This window comes from Corvus kubaryi, unplaced genomic scaffold, assembly GCF_017639235.1.
Source record: "Corvus kubaryi isolate FWS band 111438036 unplaced genomic scaffold, C.kubaryi_AGA036_p1.0 37266, whole genome shotgun sequence".
Lineage (NCBI taxonomy): Eukaryota > Metazoa > Chordata > Aves > Passeriformes > Corvidae > Corvus > Corvus kubaryi.
This window is the reverse complement of record NW_024581081.1, coordinates 2,150,616-2,167,945: the sequence shown is the minus strand read 5'-3', so window position 1 is coordinate 2,167,945 and position 17,330 is coordinate 2,150,616. Positions and strand designations below refer to the sequence as shown.

The 17,330-nt window shown below is 45.0% G+C and overlaps 1 long non-coding RNA gene across 1 annotated transcript; it reads left to right on the top strand.

The window, feature by feature from the left end:
* The first annotated feature begins 3,483 nt into the window (after positions 1-3,483).
* Positions 3,484-17,301, top strand: LOC121663142. Its single transcript, XR_006015541.1, has 2 exons — positions 3,484-5,092; positions 16,984-17,301. It is a non-coding gene; the product is annotated as an uncharacterized LOC121663142 (long non-coding RNA).
* The last annotated feature ends 29 nt before the right edge of the window (positions 17,302-17,330 follow it).

The following is a 17,330-nucleotide window of genomic DNA, read 5'->3' as shown; positions in this document are numbered from 1 at the left end:
AGTTTCTCTGGTACCTCTCCCATAGCCAGCTTAAGTTTCCTGGATTATTTCATTCCTTTGACATTTATTTTTTAGGATAAACCTGGGGTATAAACAACCCAATTTTTAAATAGTTCTTTATCTAGATGGGTTCAGTCAATTGTTTGATTTCCTGGTAACCTTTAGAGTTAATGATTTTTTTTTTTCCTGTCCTTGGAAAATGTCTAGAAACTGTGACAGACTTCACATCTCTCCCTACTGAAGACAGAGGTACAAGTAATAATTCATTTTCCAGGCAATATTCCCCTTTTAGTCAAGGTAGCCATCCTGTTGCTCAGGAAGATGATGGCTGTATCCCCAGCTGCCCTGCAGCTTCCTACACAGCAAATTTATAAAAACTTTTATCATGTTCACATCTTTTCCCTTCTTTTTCTGTCTCAGCTTTTTGGATCATTTTCTTGCATTCTTTCACAATCAGCTCTTCTACCTGTTCCTGCAGCACTGACCCTGCTGATTTATAATTCTCATATTCTTCTCTCTTTATTGCTCATTTTGTTTCCCCAGTCAATCACAGTGGTTGTCCCTATTCCAAGTAGAACTATTCCTCAATGGTATACAGATTTCTTGATTTCCATGGACTATATCTTTGAGTATTTCCCCACTGCATCCTACCTCTTCACTGCCTTTTGCTGGTTTTTTAAGAAAACATATGCCCCTCTCAGTGTTCTGAGAAGTGTGGAGAACTCTGGGTGTTTTCTGAGAGTTCAAAGCTTTTGCACTTCTAATTTTGGGGATTCATATGTTCCTGATTTCAGAACTCATTAAGTTTGGCCTGTGTTTTCGTACCCTCCTCTCCTGGCTTTTTTGTATGATACATGGCATATCTGGGGAGATGCCAAGTGCCTCAATGCCAGCCCACAGCTTTAGCTGTATATTCATAGTCTTTGCTATACTTCCCATATAGCACAAATGCTTCCCAGAAATGAATGAACTTGCTTTCACACCACCCTGTGAGTAAAGAAAGTGCTATTACTTACATTATATGAAGAGGGAAACCAGGGCACAAAAGTTAAGATTCATATTTGTGAATGAACTTAAGTGCTTTACTCTAATTCAGTTGAAAATAAAAGTATTTTCTTAATTCTGTAAATTATTAGGTGTTTTTTGTTGTTGTTCTCAGAAGCCCAGCTGCTTTCCTCTGAGAAGCTTCCTATTTTTTAACACTTTCCAGCCCCTTTGTCCCACACACAAGTCCCGCCTCCGCCAACACCAATTTGTTCATTCCACCTGCCCACATAATTCGCTCTCATTTTCCCTTTTGCTTTTACACAGAAGCTTAACATAAATGTACTTAACCCAGCTAAAGCCCGGGCCAGCCTGCAGCCAGCATCGCTTCTGATAGCAAGGATTTGTACATCTTGCTTTGTTTTCCCACCAAGAGCATGCAGAACACGGGTATGACCCATTTGCTTTGGAGTGGTTTAAAGTATTTAATTCCTCAGTGGTGGGAATTTGCTTCCTACACAGATGCAAAAAACGAAGAGATGAACCTCTGGAATGCTCAGTCCCCAGAGGATGAGAAAGGCAGTCGCTGTGGTAAGGTCCAAGTCCCCAGGCCCCGGCTCCATTGCCAGCTGCTCCTGGAAGACCATAAGAACTGCTGACCCTCATACTTCCCCTGCTGAAGCCCCACAGGGCCATTTCTGCAAACCCAGATACAAAATGATGATGGGTTACAAAACCAATCTCCTCCACACCTCTCCACCTTTTCCCCAGCCTTTGCTCTCCTGCTCACTCCCTAAAGAGGTGTGTTATCTCTACCAAAATGGCCTGAAGGAAAAGCCTACCCTGGCTGTGCCTGCAGGTGCGAAGGGTCAGGGCTGGCTATGCTGGCTGACCAAAACCCTGAAGTCAGGGTACTGCCTGTTCCTGGTGGCTTGTTCCTGGGGATTGGATCATGCTCCCTTTTAGTTCGTGGGGGTCAGTCAGCACAGTCAGTGGAGTCAAGATTTGCCTGACACGGAGATGTCCATCTGACTGGCTGATATACAGACTCTGCTGGCCACCAGATTGCTGCACATAGGACCAGCTTCCCATGCCAGGCCAGGGGAAGTCCACCCAGATCTCCCAGAACAGCAATACACCCCTTGGGCCACAGAATTTTACTTGCTGTGTCCCAGGTTATTGGCACAGTCAATGTGAGTCTCACCCACAGATGGACAGAAATGCAGTGGGGCTCAGGGGGAGGAATTCAGCAGGAGCCTGTGCACAGGACATGGGACAGACAGCAATGCTCTGTCAACAGACAGAGCTAGGCAGATAAATGGAAATTAATGAGGAGAGCAGCAGGAAGTGTCACAGCCCTGCCTTCCTACATCACCAATTGATTGCAAATGACCATGTTTTATCAGGCACTCAGTAATGGCACAGCAGTCTCAGCACCGGGCAGTTTATGGCACGAGCCAGTTTGCTGTTACAATAAGATGCTAATATTTTGAACAATCAGGTACTCACCACCATAAAATAAAGCTAAGCACTTTAGATCCTGCTTAACAAGCCTGCTAATGCACTATTGAAATCAATGACACATTTGAACAGTAAGAACTGCCCTGAAGCTTTTTAGAGCCTGCTGTCCTTATTTTTCATTTTGTGAGCAGAATTATTCCTTCCAGGAGAGCACCTTCTGTTTGACAGGCTACAGGACCGAAAGCACAAAGACAAGGACAGAGATTGGTTGCTAACATGGGCCAGCAAGTAGCATCCAAGAAGTTACTTGATCTTGCCCTACCTCAGCTTCTGCAGGTTGCTGAGAGCCAGGTATAAACACAGAAATGGCCTTCTGTACTGCTCAAGCGCTTTGTGACTTGTGGATGGATGGAAATGCAATATTAAAGGTTACAGACAATTTTTCTTAAATGGGCTCCAGCGATTTTTGTTTACACAATGCAAACTTGATAAAACAATTTCAGATAAAACATATATCAAAAACATTTAAGCAAGAGCATCTGTCACAACCTAAAATATGGAATCTGTGAGAGACAAAGAAGAGAAAATGGGAACTGTATAATCACAGACAGGAAGGGACAACGGGGAAATAATGGCAAATCAAATATAGCAACTTTTTTCTCTTTCAAATGACACTTCTCATCAGCTAGCTTATGTAGAAGGAAAAAGAAAAAATCTCCTGTGATTTTTATCTATTAGATTTTGCTCCAAATACTTGCCACGCTCAGGAGCTGCGGCTGCGAGGAGGCCCAGCTCTGCCACTCTCAGCTAATAGGTTTGATTGTTCCCTCTGAAATTATACTCACAGATACTGACCTGCGAGTCAATCTGCCACTCAGCTCTGCAGAGCAAAGACGGGCCCCAGATAAGGCGGCGGGTGAGCGACATGTGCAGCCCGGCAGCCTGCGGCGGAGCTCGGCCACCCCAGTGGCGCCGCCGCTGCCTCTCCCCTTGCACCTCGCAGCACTGCTGGGGAGGTAAGTCATTGTGATCCACAAACTGCTGGTGTTTACTAGACAGTATTTATATTTTATGAATGTTAACAAGCAAGAAGCCCTGAACAACTGAGCAGTTACAAGCTCAAAAGGCTTTGTGAGATATTTTCTCTAAGGGCTCATTAATGTGGTCTTTTAATGGAGTGCTTGCATATCTGAATCTTTAACTGTAGCTATAAATAGAGTTTATAAGCACTTGACAGTGTGTGGCAAAGGTGTGTTAGCGGTGCTTGCCCTGCTTTTTTGCAAGTTCCATTTGCAAAAGATATTTAAGAGGTGGAATATAAATGTTTCCCAAAACGTAGAGTTGTATACATCCTAATAATGCTGCATACCCCATACCCACATGCTCCCTCATTTAACAGAGCATCACAGCACCTCAACAAAACAGCTAATATTCACATGCTATTGAAGGGAAAATTAGAGCATAAAGAGGTCAAGCTGCAACCCAAATGTCCTGCAGCAAGTTAGCAGGGGAGCAGGGGCAGGAACCAATGAGCTCCAATTACCTGCCCTAATGGTTAAACCCAGAGAGACAATTTCTGCCATTATTGTCACTGGTGCTGAAGTAGAGTCACCCCAGGCCTGCAAGCCACCGTCCCTGACTGATGTAGCGAACAGCAGGATTCACCCTTCTGTAGTGGCTTCCCTTGCCCTGAGAACACCCACACTGTGCTGATCATGTGGCTTTTTCTCCTCTCTTAATGATACACTTAGACTGACGGCACTTTCAGCTTATCAGCTTATGCAATCTTACATATAGTTTTGTCAGCCCTGGTGAAGAGCCAACAGAACTACCCGGTTTAATGCACTATACTGGAGTGTTGGTTTATGATGATACAATAAAAGCTGCTGGAGAATCGCAGCTTTTAATAAATCACCACATAGTATTATCCATAAAATTGCCATTTCCATGCACTGCAGTGCTTGTAATAGCTCTCCTGTTTTGCCTGGCCACCTGGGGCTGTGCACATGTAACACACCAGCACCATGTACATGCTGCTGCCCCATGCAAAGCGGCAACCACAGGTCAAGCATGACAAATTCAAAGGGCTAGTTTCCAAAATGTCAGTGACTTGAAGCATCCAGCACACCCTAAGGTATTCACAAGGTGTAAACAGACTTTTTTTACCTGTTTGGGGTTTTTTTAATACTTTTAAAATGTGGACTTTAAAAATATTTCCTTGTTGAAGTGGGCCCTGGAAGCCTTGACAGCCCCAGTAGATAAACAGGGGCACATCCACCTTCATCTGTCTTTCCTATCCAGTAGTTGCATTGGTTTACTTTACCAGTTATACAATGGAGACTGAAGTGCCGACGTGTCTAGAAAAGGAAACGTCACACAGGTCCTGAGGCCACACTGGGAGAAGCTTTCTTACTGGGTGCTTTGCTTCAGCACCCAGTTGTATGGTACACCTACTCGGACAGAATTACATGTATTTACAGAGCATGTGTTATCCTCTCAGGCTGACATCTACCAAGGGTCATTATTTGGATTTTCCACTAGCACTTCTGAATGCTTCCATTTTTGGTTCATCTCTGATGCAGCTGCAATTGACTTTTCCGCATGCATACATCCTGAATTTATTTTAACTCTGCTCAGTGTTTACAAGGTAAGTGAGGATGCTATTAGCTACCAGTCTGCATCTATGAATGATCAATTACTACGTTCTCAGTAGTTTTGTTCAACATGTGAGAGAATATGTCAGTTTCTAATGAGACTATCAGGAGCTGCATTGTTTGAGGGAGCCGGTTGTCAAATGATTACTTTTGTCTAGAAAGGGAAAAAAGAAAATCAACCACAATAATTTATAGCTTGAAAATGTGGATTTTTTTCTTTTTTTTGTGAGCCTGTTTTGGATGCTTTAACACCAGTAAACTACCGTAAACTGAAACACAATCAAATATTTAAGCAGTATTCTCTTTACTACGCAGGAATAAGTGTCTATTTGTCTTGTATCACAACTGTAAGCACTTAGTGTCTTTTCAGCATTGTGGTGTCTAACAGTACATACTCAGGATCAGGACCTGCTGGAGAAGCATGTGGGCAGCTCCCAACTACTGTTTGAGCAGATCTAGCAGCCACATCCTCCTATTACAGCAATGAAAGCATAGGAGTTTTTCCTCCTCCTCAGTCATCCATGTCCACCTACTACAGGGAATGTATTTTTCTCTGCTCTTTAGTTAATTTGCATTTCACTCCTTCTTTTACTTCTCCTTCCCCACCACCAATCTTCCCTGCCTTGACCTTCTTCCCCTGCTGCCTTTTGCTTCCCATATACTACAGGTCTTCTAGAATATTTACTCCTTTTCTCATTAGTTTTTTTCACTTTCCTCCTCTCACTCCATCAGCCCTATGATATTGAGCACTTCTTCCTATGCTCATGTTGCCTGCAAACCTTAATTTCTGAGGAGCTCAGCTCCATTTCTCCTGCTTGTAGAGGGCTCTGTCCCTTCCCAGAGGCATTTCTGAGCATGTGCCACTGTGCTGAGCTAAATACCACAGAGAGAAGAGGAGGAGACAGGCTGGGACCAGGTGACCAGATCTAAGGAAGCACTTGCTGGGAGAACAGTTTATTTCCGCTGCCTCTTGGTGGCCTGGGAGGGAGACCATTCATCAAGGCATAATTTGTTGAGACATTTTTGTCCAGCTGCAAGTCAGCTTGGATCCATCCCTTGAAACAACAGCTGTATATTTCTCTTTCAGCACTATGAAGTTGTCCACAGGAGAACTTTCCACCTGGAGCCCAAACAGACCATTAGATGGGGGGACAAAGCCCAGCATACAGGGTTTATGCACCAACCACCTTTCCAGCAGAACACACTGCTGCTTCTCTGGCATCCAAAATGCTGCTGTAATTATTCACTCAGTCAGCAGCAGTAGGTCACCATTGGGCTCAAGGAGAATATGATCAAAATTCAAACAAACATAGGACTGAGCTAAAAAAAAAAATTAAAAAAATAATGTAACCAGCAAGGAAGGCTGATTTTGCTTTCCTGTACATAGCTATAAATCAGGGTGAGTGAGGCAGTGGAGAACACAAAACAGGATGGGTAAGAGAAGACGACTCTGCCTTTTGACCTTAACAGGTAGGTTTCATTTTTCTGGAAGAAAAGCCAGAGACAAAAATCTCAGAATACAACCTGGGACTCAGTCTCTGGTTATTAGGGGAAATATTATGGCAGGGCTTGCCCCGTAGGCTGAGCTCTCATTAGATAGACACAGGATGTCCACATCCAAACAGGATTATCTCTCCAGCACATCCCACCCTGCCTCACACTCTCAGCTCAGCAAGCAAAGCCTGCAAGTGGTCATATTTGGGTACCTGTATGAGATTTAAAAATTGGGGTTTGACCTATTAATCTTGTTCAGGAGAGTCTATTCTTCCAGCTGGGACTGGAGGGAAAACTGTCTCTGTACTCAGGAAATTTTGGCAGAAGCAATTGTGCCAGTTGGGAAGGTACTGACACAAATTGGCTCTTGCAGAAACAGGGGCTGCTGAGGTGGTTCCTACCATCTCCCTACCTCCCTCACATCCTTCCCTTCACTGAGAGGGGTATCACAAATGCAAGGTTACAGTCAGTCTTACAGAAGAGTTATTTTCAGCTTGCTTCAACCTTCATTTATCTGTTGGCTTGTTTGTTTGTTTGGGTTTTTTCCCATTTTTACTATTTGTATTGGGTTTTATAGGGGAAAATGAGTAAAGCATAAACATACAGTTTAATTTTTCCCTGTTAAATTCAAGTTTCAAGGCTATTGCCTGTTTCAGTACAAGCAGCTGCTGACACAAAGTTTGGTTGCCTTTTCCCTCCAACTGAATTTCTTTCACAAATTCTACATTTACCTGTGGTACTAACCAGAGTACCACACACCAAAGCTCTCAGCCCCTTCCTGTTGGAAAGGGAGCACAGCCCTCACTCCCTTCCTCCCCTCTCCCTCCCAGGGGTGCAGACCTGGCCCCACTCCCTTCCCATCTGCCTTTGGGCATCAGCCACTGCTGGTTATTTTCCTCCCTCTCTCAAGCATGGCATCCAGTGGGCAGCACGTGCTGCAGGCAAAGTGGGTTTTTCCAAGCCTGTGTTGGGAAGGTCCCAAAAGCAGCCCTTGGCACCACAGAAGGCTGGGTACTGCATGCAGCAGGAAAGCCAGACAGCTGCAAAGCCCGGAGTGCAAACCCTCTATATGTGCACTTACAGTATTGGATTTATTGCACTTTTATTGGGCATTTACTGAAATAAGTGAAGAGGTGTAAAGTTCATAATAAAAAAGAAATTCCTTTCATAGAAATTTCATGATTCTTATTATTGTCTGATAGTAGCAGTTTTGTGTAAGCTCTTAAAGAAATAGGTAAGAATCACAGATTTTAACCTCAGCCAGTGCTTAAAGAAAGGTGCACACTATTTTTTTATCAAATCACAACATCATGTAAGAGACAGAGCTCCCCAGCTCCCTGACATTTTCTGTAGAAAGTAATTTAAATAGAAAACTGCAGGTTAGGATCTAATGAGTAAAACAGATTAAAATTGCACAAACCAGAGGAACATGAAGAAGACAACTGAAAAGACCCCACAGCTACAACATGGAAATATGGTTACATGCAAATATGGTGCTTCTAAAGCACTGCTTGGGGTAGAAGAAAATCTGTACTGAAGAAAACCCCCACACAACCAACTCTAAAGCAACAACATAAGTTTAAGGTAAGCACAGGAACCAGCTCCTGCTCTTCTTTTTCTATGGATAGTCCCTTTGACTTTATTAAGGCCAATCTGAAGGCTAAAATGGGCAATATTTAGCAGCAATTGTGGCTCTGTGCAGCTACAGCCTCTTCTGTCCGTGCTGAACTGAAACCAGAGCAGTCACACAGCCCTGCTTCCCCATTTCACTCTCATTGAGACTGAGGCAAGGAGGAGGTCTGGCACCAGAATGGCATCAGCAGTTGTTAGAGCAAGTGACTGGGTTTCACCCTCTGCTCCAGCACACATTTTCTGTGTGACTGCAGTTTGCTCAGCTAAAAGCAGAAACAGCAGCACTTTGGACTGCACGGCAGCACTTTGGGTTTCAGCTGGCTGACCCGGGGGAGACAGCAACCCCCAGGAAGAGGGCTTGTGGTGGCCTTCCCTGCCCACCATAAAGTTCCTCCACATCCACTGAGGAATAGCAAGAGAGAGGCCCTTTGCTGAGCATTAGAAGTGAACAGTCACAGCTCTTTCCTGGTCTCCCTGTATTTGCAGCACATCCATCATTCCTGTCCTTGCCTGGAGCAAAGCTAGTGCAAAGAACCAGCACAGGCATCTCCCTTGTAAAAAATATCACTGTGTTCAACCCCGTGCCCTGCTGCTGCTTCATCCTCCTCCTCCCAACCACCAAGCCCAGCTGATGCCAATTACCAGCTGCTTTTCTCGGCTGTAGCAACCATCTGTTGTGGCAGGAAGGAAGCAGATGTGTGGAGACTTTGGCAGCTCAGTGCACACTGGGCACAGTGAGCATCTGTTTTTGCCAGGAGCAGGCTGGTAGGTGCTGCAGGGCTGGGCTTGGCAGGTGCCCGACCACCACCAGGGCTGCGCACAGCTGGGTGAGGTGGCCACTAAACGCATCCATGGGCACTGGGAAAGGTCCTTTCACTGACCTTCTTGGAGGCCACAGCTTTGAGGGCATCTCGCATCCTTGGTTTATAAGGCCAGCTCCAAGGTGGGACAGCACACAGCTTGTTTCACCCTACTCTCAGCCAGGTTTGTAGACATTTCTGCATGCCAGTGAGAGCATCTGCCCTTCAAGGTCTATTTTGGAATGTTTATGAGGGAAGAGTAGCTTCCCCAAGCCTTCAGGATGGCAGGTGCACGTGTCTGCATGGACCAGGCAGCCCAGGAGGGCCATGGTCAGTGCCATGGTTTCACAGGAGGGAGAGGGAAACAATTGCCACGAAATGTCTCAGGCAAAGCAAATGAAATTGCTTTATATAGTAAAAAAAAAAATTAAATTTTCATGAGAAACTTGAAACTCAAATTGGAAATTAAAAATTGCTGTTTGTACAACTGCCTTCTATTGATCAAATTATAGAAAACAGCCCTGAGTGCGGGCTGTGGAGAAACCAATCACACACTCAACACACTATCCATCTCCATTCCCCAAACTTAATTATAGCAATATGGGAGACATGCAAATACCGTGCAATTCTGCACAATAGTATTAAAGAGCCGAAAACATTTGTGGGTATGAAGGGAAGCTGTTTAGCAGAGCAATGCAACTATCTTCTCAAGAAGCCAAAAAATGCTCAATGAGTAAAAGGTTTTAAAAAACCCCACTGAAAACAGAGGAATATTATATTTCTTTCTTTAAGGAGAAAAAATCCACCACTATAATATGTATGGAAAAACACTGCTGTTTGCAACTGCCCATTTTTCCTACCTCATGTGGTACCAAAATTGTCTGATAATTAAAAGCTGCTATAACACAAACCACAAAAATCAATCCTGCACTATGTCAGTGGCAAAATTATTGATAGAAAACAGCCTTATCAAGTTAGTTTAGGCCCTGTTATTTTCATTACTGGATTTAAGTAAAAGAATCCATCCCTTAAAGAAGGCCAGAGCACTGTTACGCAGATTTATATATATATATATACACACACACACACAGAGAACTTAAAAGCAAATGGTCAGAACTTACTAACTTAAATTTCTTTCCTGTGAAGAGGATTTATTTTTTTCCTTCTGCTGATAAAGACTAAAACCCTTATTAATGAGGCCGCAGTGGTAGTTACACTGCTGCCACTGCACTGTGAGAGATGTACACTTTTTTTTTCCCAAGGAGGGTTTAACTGCTTTGTAGATCCATAACAATATTTCACAGAGAAAGCTTTATTCAATTGGAGCTCTTGAACCTCCTTTGTGAAATGTTGTGGTATTTTGTGAGATACGTGGCCTTTGCTATGCACGTGATGCTGGTAGGTTTCTAGGCATGCAAGTTCAAGAGCTTTATTTTTCAGATACTTTTTCAATCAATTAAGCTCATTGGTAAGACCACATGCACTTCAGAAAGGCAGGAAAAGAAAAATAACCACTAACTCTTCCTTCTGCAGAAGCAGCTGGATTTGCTGCTGTTTGTGCAGAGCAGCTCGGATGCTGGCTTTGGCTGCCTGCAGGTTCACAGCACTGGAATGTTTCTGGTGGGCTTTTCCTCCTTCATTAGGAACATTCTTGTGATGCGGGGGATTCCTATCAAAATTATCATCACCCTCACAACGCCAGTCATTCCCCAGCCTTTGAATACAGACAGCTGCCAAGCTACAGAAAACATAGCTGTGCCTCTACAGAATTCCTCACAGAGGGTTTTTTTTCCCCCTTAATGTTACATTTTAACGTGCTTATAACACCCAGCCCCTATGGGGGAGTGAACAAAAGGCCTTTTAAAGGCAATCTTTCAGAATGCTCCAATTGTGCCCTTAATTGCATGTAAGTACATGTGGGCTCAGCTCTATGCAGACATAGTTTTAGCTGTAGGTTGATTTGAAGCAAGCCACACATTTCATTGCAAAGCAATGCATAAAAGCACACACAAGAAAAGAAAGCTTTAATTTAGTCACATTACTACTGTAAGTAATAATACATAGCAAGCAATAATCAGATGCAAGAAGTTTAGAGCAGATGTTCCCTTTACTTTGATTCTTGAGGCAGTGCAGTAGCAATTTCTTCCTTTGTAACAGACATAGATGATTCAGTATTAGCAAAAAAAGTGTCAGGCATGGAGTTCTTCCAGTAAATAGCTGAGGAATAAGTCACACTGTGAAATGTGGGGCTGAATGAAGGCATCCAGGTATCTCCCCTCCCTGTACTAAGAGCATTTTGAGGGAGATTACTAATCTTTGGGTTTAGAGTAGTGGTTTAAGTACTATTTCTGCTAGATTCTATTCTTCCCCCTACCCCTGGAAGGATTTAGTTGCTTTCCAAAGAGGTGGAGCATTGCAGACCACCCACCTCAGAGTCCCTCGCTCAGCATGTGATGGGGAACAGGCTTTCTCCAGCTTGGGAAAACACCACCAACAGCCCATGTGGGAAAAGAGGCTCAGCGGGTTGTGCTACTGGCTAGGAGGAGCCAGGCTCAGCACCATGATGCCTGGTGATATCCTGGCTCTGATGGTGACACCATCCCATCCAGCAAGGCAGGATGTTGCCATGAGTACACTGGGGCAGAGAGGGCAGCACCTAGAGGAGAAGACACCTGTTGAACACATGCTGCCTTCCCAGCAACATCAGCAGCTCCAAGCAAGCCTTGGAAGTCACATAGGAATTGAGGGGAGAAGTCCCAGGCTGCCTCATATCACAGCAGTGGGGCAACTGTCTGGCCCTCCTCAGGAGGGGAGCCTAGAAGGGCTCTGCCAAAGAAAACCCAGAAAGCTCCCAGCCACAGAAAGAACACAGGTTGTAGCAAATGGTAGCCCAGAGAGGCAGGGGGTTGGGATGTGCAGCTGCAGGGGCCCAAAAAGCTCAACAAATGCAGCCACTAAGTGCTCACAATGGGAGCAAAAGGTGGGAAGCCAAGAGCTTCCCACCATTTGCTCTCATTCCTGTCACCCACCTGCAGCAGAGCTAATGTTTTCCACCCCAGAGCTGCTCCCTGGGCAGTAGCTGAGGCAAAACATCTCTGGAATAAGTCCTCCTCCATTCTCTTCCTCCATAATGCAGTGTATTGGGAGAAAGAGATGCAAGTTCCCCAAAACTCACATTTTCCAAAACATAAACTGTCAAGGAAAAGCCTTTGCCGGAATAGCTGCTGACTCCTGGTCTTTTCTCATCAGCTTCCCCCCTACCCACCCAGCTCCCTCAGCATCTCTTCCAGCTCGGCACAGCACCGCAGGGACCCAGGAGAAGCGGGAAGCAAAAACACATGAAAATGAAGTAATGAGACTAATGCACAAGATGGAGATGGCCAGAGGCAGGGATATCATTCCCTGCTTCTAGGGCTAGAGTTAGGTAAGCCAAGCTGCTTTTCAGTAATTGCTCCTTAGGGAAGGGCTTAGGAGTTACACCCAGAAAACAGAAACTGAAATTTGATACAAAAACTGGATGGACCACACATTTAAAGCCAGGTCCCCTGATTAACTCGATAATATGCAACCTGAGGTAGATGCTTTATATCAGACATTAATTTTCCCTGCCTATACCCAGTGTGCTTCATCATCCTGCACTGCTATAGATGTTGTTGACAGGCTGTGCTTGTGATGTGGAGACCTCCTTGAGATTTCTGATGCGTTTTGAGGAGTTTGTGTACAGGGTTTCTTTGATCACTATGCCCATATCAGAGTGCAATGTGATTTCATGCAAGGCCAGAACGACTCTGTGGCAGTCACAGAGCTGCAGTGGCTGCAATGCTTTTTGCAGAGGAGTATGCTACCAAAAGCATCCATGCACTTACCTGCAGTCACATGAAGTATGGCAGTCTAAATTAATTTCTACCAAGTTGTGCATCATATGGCTACAGAAGCAGAAGAGGTGCAGGTCCACAAGCAACATGTTCCCGCTGCTGCAGAGCAAGCTACAACAGCAGGCTGGTATGTAGCTGATCCCATTCTGCCCTCCAACAGCCTTAACCTTTGATTTTATTTTTTTTTCCAAATGAATTGTGCCAATGCAGATAAACACAGGAAGTTTGGATTGCTGAGACCATTTAATAAATTAAGGGTATGTCATACTCTTTTCTTAAGACAGCAATACAAGATCTAAAACATGGTGCTCTGTTTACGTGCGCCCTTTCTTCCTATTACCTCCATGCATTAACCCACCTTCACCAAGGCAGAGTAAGGAGGCTGGAATTTAACTTCTTTCAGTATTTGAAAAGCACTAGGATTACTTCCCATTTCATCCCCTCTCACCCCACATCCCCAGCAGCTAGGGTCAGCAGACCATAGCAAATACAGAGGGCTCCTGTGCATGGGCACCCAGAGCAGCAGCAGAGAGGGCACAGTCCCAAAAATGCCCCTGGCCACAGCCTTGCCAACACGGCTGTGCCCTGAGCTTTCTCTTCCATGAGGGTTTCCATTCTTCTGTAGCTTAAGGCTTTTGCTTTATGTGAGGGGGCTCTGTTGGCCAAAAAAAAAAAAAAAAAAAAAAAAAAATCTGAGCAGCCCTCTTCTTTCCCCTTGAGGAAGGGCACTCAGGGCAAGTGCCACAGCAGGGTGATCAAGATTAGGTGCTTCTGCTGCTAATGGGGAAGCCCAGAGAGGCGAGCAGTGTCACCCACTCCAGGCACGCTGACCCTGTCCTGCTGCACACAGCCCACACCAAGAGCACAAGGGGTTATGAGCCAGGGGTTTGCAAGTGCTGCTCAACTCCTGAGTGACATTGGTAAAAAAAATTTCTTGATTTGCAGCATCACAAACGGGACATGAAGCACAAAGCTGACTGCCTGCTCTGTAAGAAACATACTTTTTCCTGCCTGAGGCTGCAGTTTGCTGTCTCTGCTCAAGCAGGCTTCCACCCACCTCTCCAGAAGCCACCACACACTGTCCAAGGAGGGGAGAGCTCTCAGCAAGGAGCCCCACAGACATACCCAGGCTGGATTCGCTAGGCAAGAACAAGAACAGCTAAGATATGCCCCACCACACACATTCCCCTTCCCTCCCCTCACATGCCGGAAGGATTATGGGGCCAGTGCAGGGAACTTCTTGTCCTGCCAGGGCATAAACCTTCCTCTGCCGGTCTCCAGGAGGCACAAAGCAGCTCTGAGAGGTTGCAAGCAGACAGGCTTTATATAGAGTTGCCACAAACATCACTGCTTTTATTTAGGGCAGAAAACACAGGATGTTACAGATGAGTGGAAAAATGTGACGTGCCCCATTGCCTGCAGAGCCCCTCAGACTGGAGAGTGCTTTTCTGGAAGTCAGAGGGTCTCCAGACAGGATTAGGAAAGCACATAGTGTCTGCTCTAACTTTTTATTTTTGCCCTGCTTGGCTGCAGCTACACCTCCCTGCACTCCACACACAAACACCCTCCCAGCTAGGGTCCCATACCTTCCCTCCCACTTACAACTTCCCATAGCCCTTTTGTATTTGACTCCTGGGAGACTCTTTTCAAACTTTTTTGGCAGCTCCATCTCTTTGAAACACTGGAAAGCTACCAGTGAGAAGCCTGGCTCCGGCTCCCTGCCACCAGTGCTGGCAGCAGCTTGCTCTGTCCTCTGCCAGGCTCTGCCCCTCTGCAGGAGCCCACGGGCAGCCCCAGCCCAAGCTGGGCAGGAGCCACAGCCACCCCTGCCCCTGCCCCCCTTCACATGGGCAACTCAGAGCATTCAGTGGATCAATAACTTGCACAGTGACTGCTCTGTAGCACCTGACAGCATTCACAAAGTTCCAGAGTTCCCTAAACTCTGACACCTGTTACAGAGTTCCCTTACACAGATTTGGGGAGGAATCATCAAAAATATTTTATTTTATGCTTGTTTTCATGATCACACATGACACAAGGCGGCCACAAGTACATTTTCTCCCCCTAACGTTACCACATGCTTTTTATTCTCCAAGCTAAACAGTTGCCAGCCAACCTAACATGTTTATTGAGATAAACTGGAGATATTTAAAACATGTAGTTTCAGAAAACCAGCACTTAAACTTAACTTCCACACATTTGCTCACTGATGCTCCTTACCTTACCATCACTAAGGAGAAAGCAGCAAAAGACCCCAGAGTAAGACACAAACCACATCACTTCTGTAAAGCCAAATTAGCCTTAATAGTGCTACTTAATTTATACCCCTTGAAACACCTGGCCCCAGGGTACCTTTTAATTGATTACAATTAAAAAGTGTTGATTGGCTTTCCCCTAGCATCAGTGACCATGATCTGGTCAAAAGAGAGGCAGTTACTATTTTTTAACCATAATTCTGGTTTTTTTTCAGCATAGTAAGACATCTAGGCAGTATATTGAATGACATAGCATTACTTGTATGCTTAAGCACCTGAGTCCTTGATCTTGTGCTTTATAAAGTGCTCTGAGCAGTGCTGTAATTGCCTATAAATATGCTGCTGATCATGCTTAAAGGGACATTGTCAAGGTTGGAAGGCCTACAGTCTGACTTAGCAAAATGACATCTTAAAGTAGTTTAATTTTCAGTGTTCCTAAATTACCAACCTGTGGGTTTTATCATGCTTCTTTTTATCAGTCCAGCTCTGAGAAATAATAAGGTTATGGGAGAATGTTCACTTTTAAATCAATGGACCAGGCATAGGAATAGTATGATGGAGGCTAATGTTCCCATCCTGACCATGCAAATAAAAGCACTTTTCTATAAAACTTATTTTTCCTGATGTGAATATGTATGACCTCTATTGCCCTTATGGTTTGCCATAAGGTCACCCCTTGTTGAACCAATGTATTGTGAAAGAAATCTTCAAGAAAGAGCACAAGTCTGAGGCCATCAGGCCTGGCCAAGTCTGCAGCTTCACAAGGTACCCATTTTCCATGGTGTGTCTTTGTCAGTCAGCAGTCTTGTCCTAGGTGAGCTGAAGGGGAAGGGATGCAAAAGAGGGTGTTGGGGAACAGAATTAAAAAGGCTGGTGAGGCACCTGAAACTTCTCATCCTCAGCAGAGCTGTTGGGAATGCAGAGGAGTGATGGGATGGGGAAAATGCAGGGCTGAGAAGCCTTTCCCTCACTGTCCCTTCTGTGAGCAGCTCTGTGGCTGGAGCCCAGCGTCAGGGGAACTGAAGCCAGCTATTGAGGAGCTTTTTGATCTCAGGCAAAGACCAGTACTGGACTTCTCTTAAGGAAAGAATACAAATAGCTGAGGAGTGAAAGGTGGCCTGGGAATTCTCCTTTTATGAAGGGCTTGGTTTGTTTCTGAGCTGAATAACTCAGCTCCCTCTGAGCTGCAGTCTTCCAGCACAGTCTGTACTCATGGGAAACCTGCAATGCCACAGTTACCAAATCCATAGATGTCAGCAAATGAAAAAGTATGGCTCATTGGTGCCAGGGACAATGCAAGGCAAATGGGGAGAAGCTGTAAGTGAAGGCTGTGTGGATAGTGACAGGGTGGCTGTGTAGAAAGGCATTTTTGGAGAAGAAGACGTGGCCTATGCCCCCCTGCAGTATCCTGCTAAGCTCTGTGCTGCCAGGTTTGAAGACAAAGCTCTTGAGATTACAAAAGCATGAGCCTAGAGCCAGACTTCACCTCCCTTTCTGCCTGGGAGGTGAAAGATTTGTAGATACCCTAGAGATGAGGCAGAGTTTTGTACATGTTTATTCATCACAGTGTATGTTGGACAGAGGACAGACCTTGTCTAAACTGCAGGGACTTGAGGGTAGCCCTGGAAAAACTGTAAAACAAAACTCAGGAAGAACCAAAAAAACAAACAGAAAAGAAAGGCCTATGGAGCCTGGGAAAGAAGCACACCTCCAGCAGCCATGCCTAAACCAGGGGCTGATGAGGGCTCGTGGCTGGTGGCATCACTTGAAGGTGCAGCTCCTCAAAGAGGTGGGAAGAGTAAAAATCTTCACTTTTTTCCATTTACAGGAATGAGAAGAAAGTAAAAGGAAATCCTCAGGCTGAAGACGCCACAGAACAGGAAAAGGCAAGTTCTAATGTCAATCTAATGACAGATATGACTCAAAGTTTCAGCAGGTGGGAAGGTGCTTCCCACACTTCCAGCAGGCTTCCCAGAGAGCAGGGCTGTGTCTCTCACTCGGGCAAGACTTTTAAGGTGTGAATATGGATATGGATAAGCACTTGGAAAAAGTCTCATGTGTCTAACATCAAAGAGTGCATTTCAGGCTCTTAACAGTTACAGCGAAATGCTTGAAAGTGCAACTTGCATACATTTGAAGAGCTCCAGAAACCAGAATAAAAGCCAGATGAGCCCA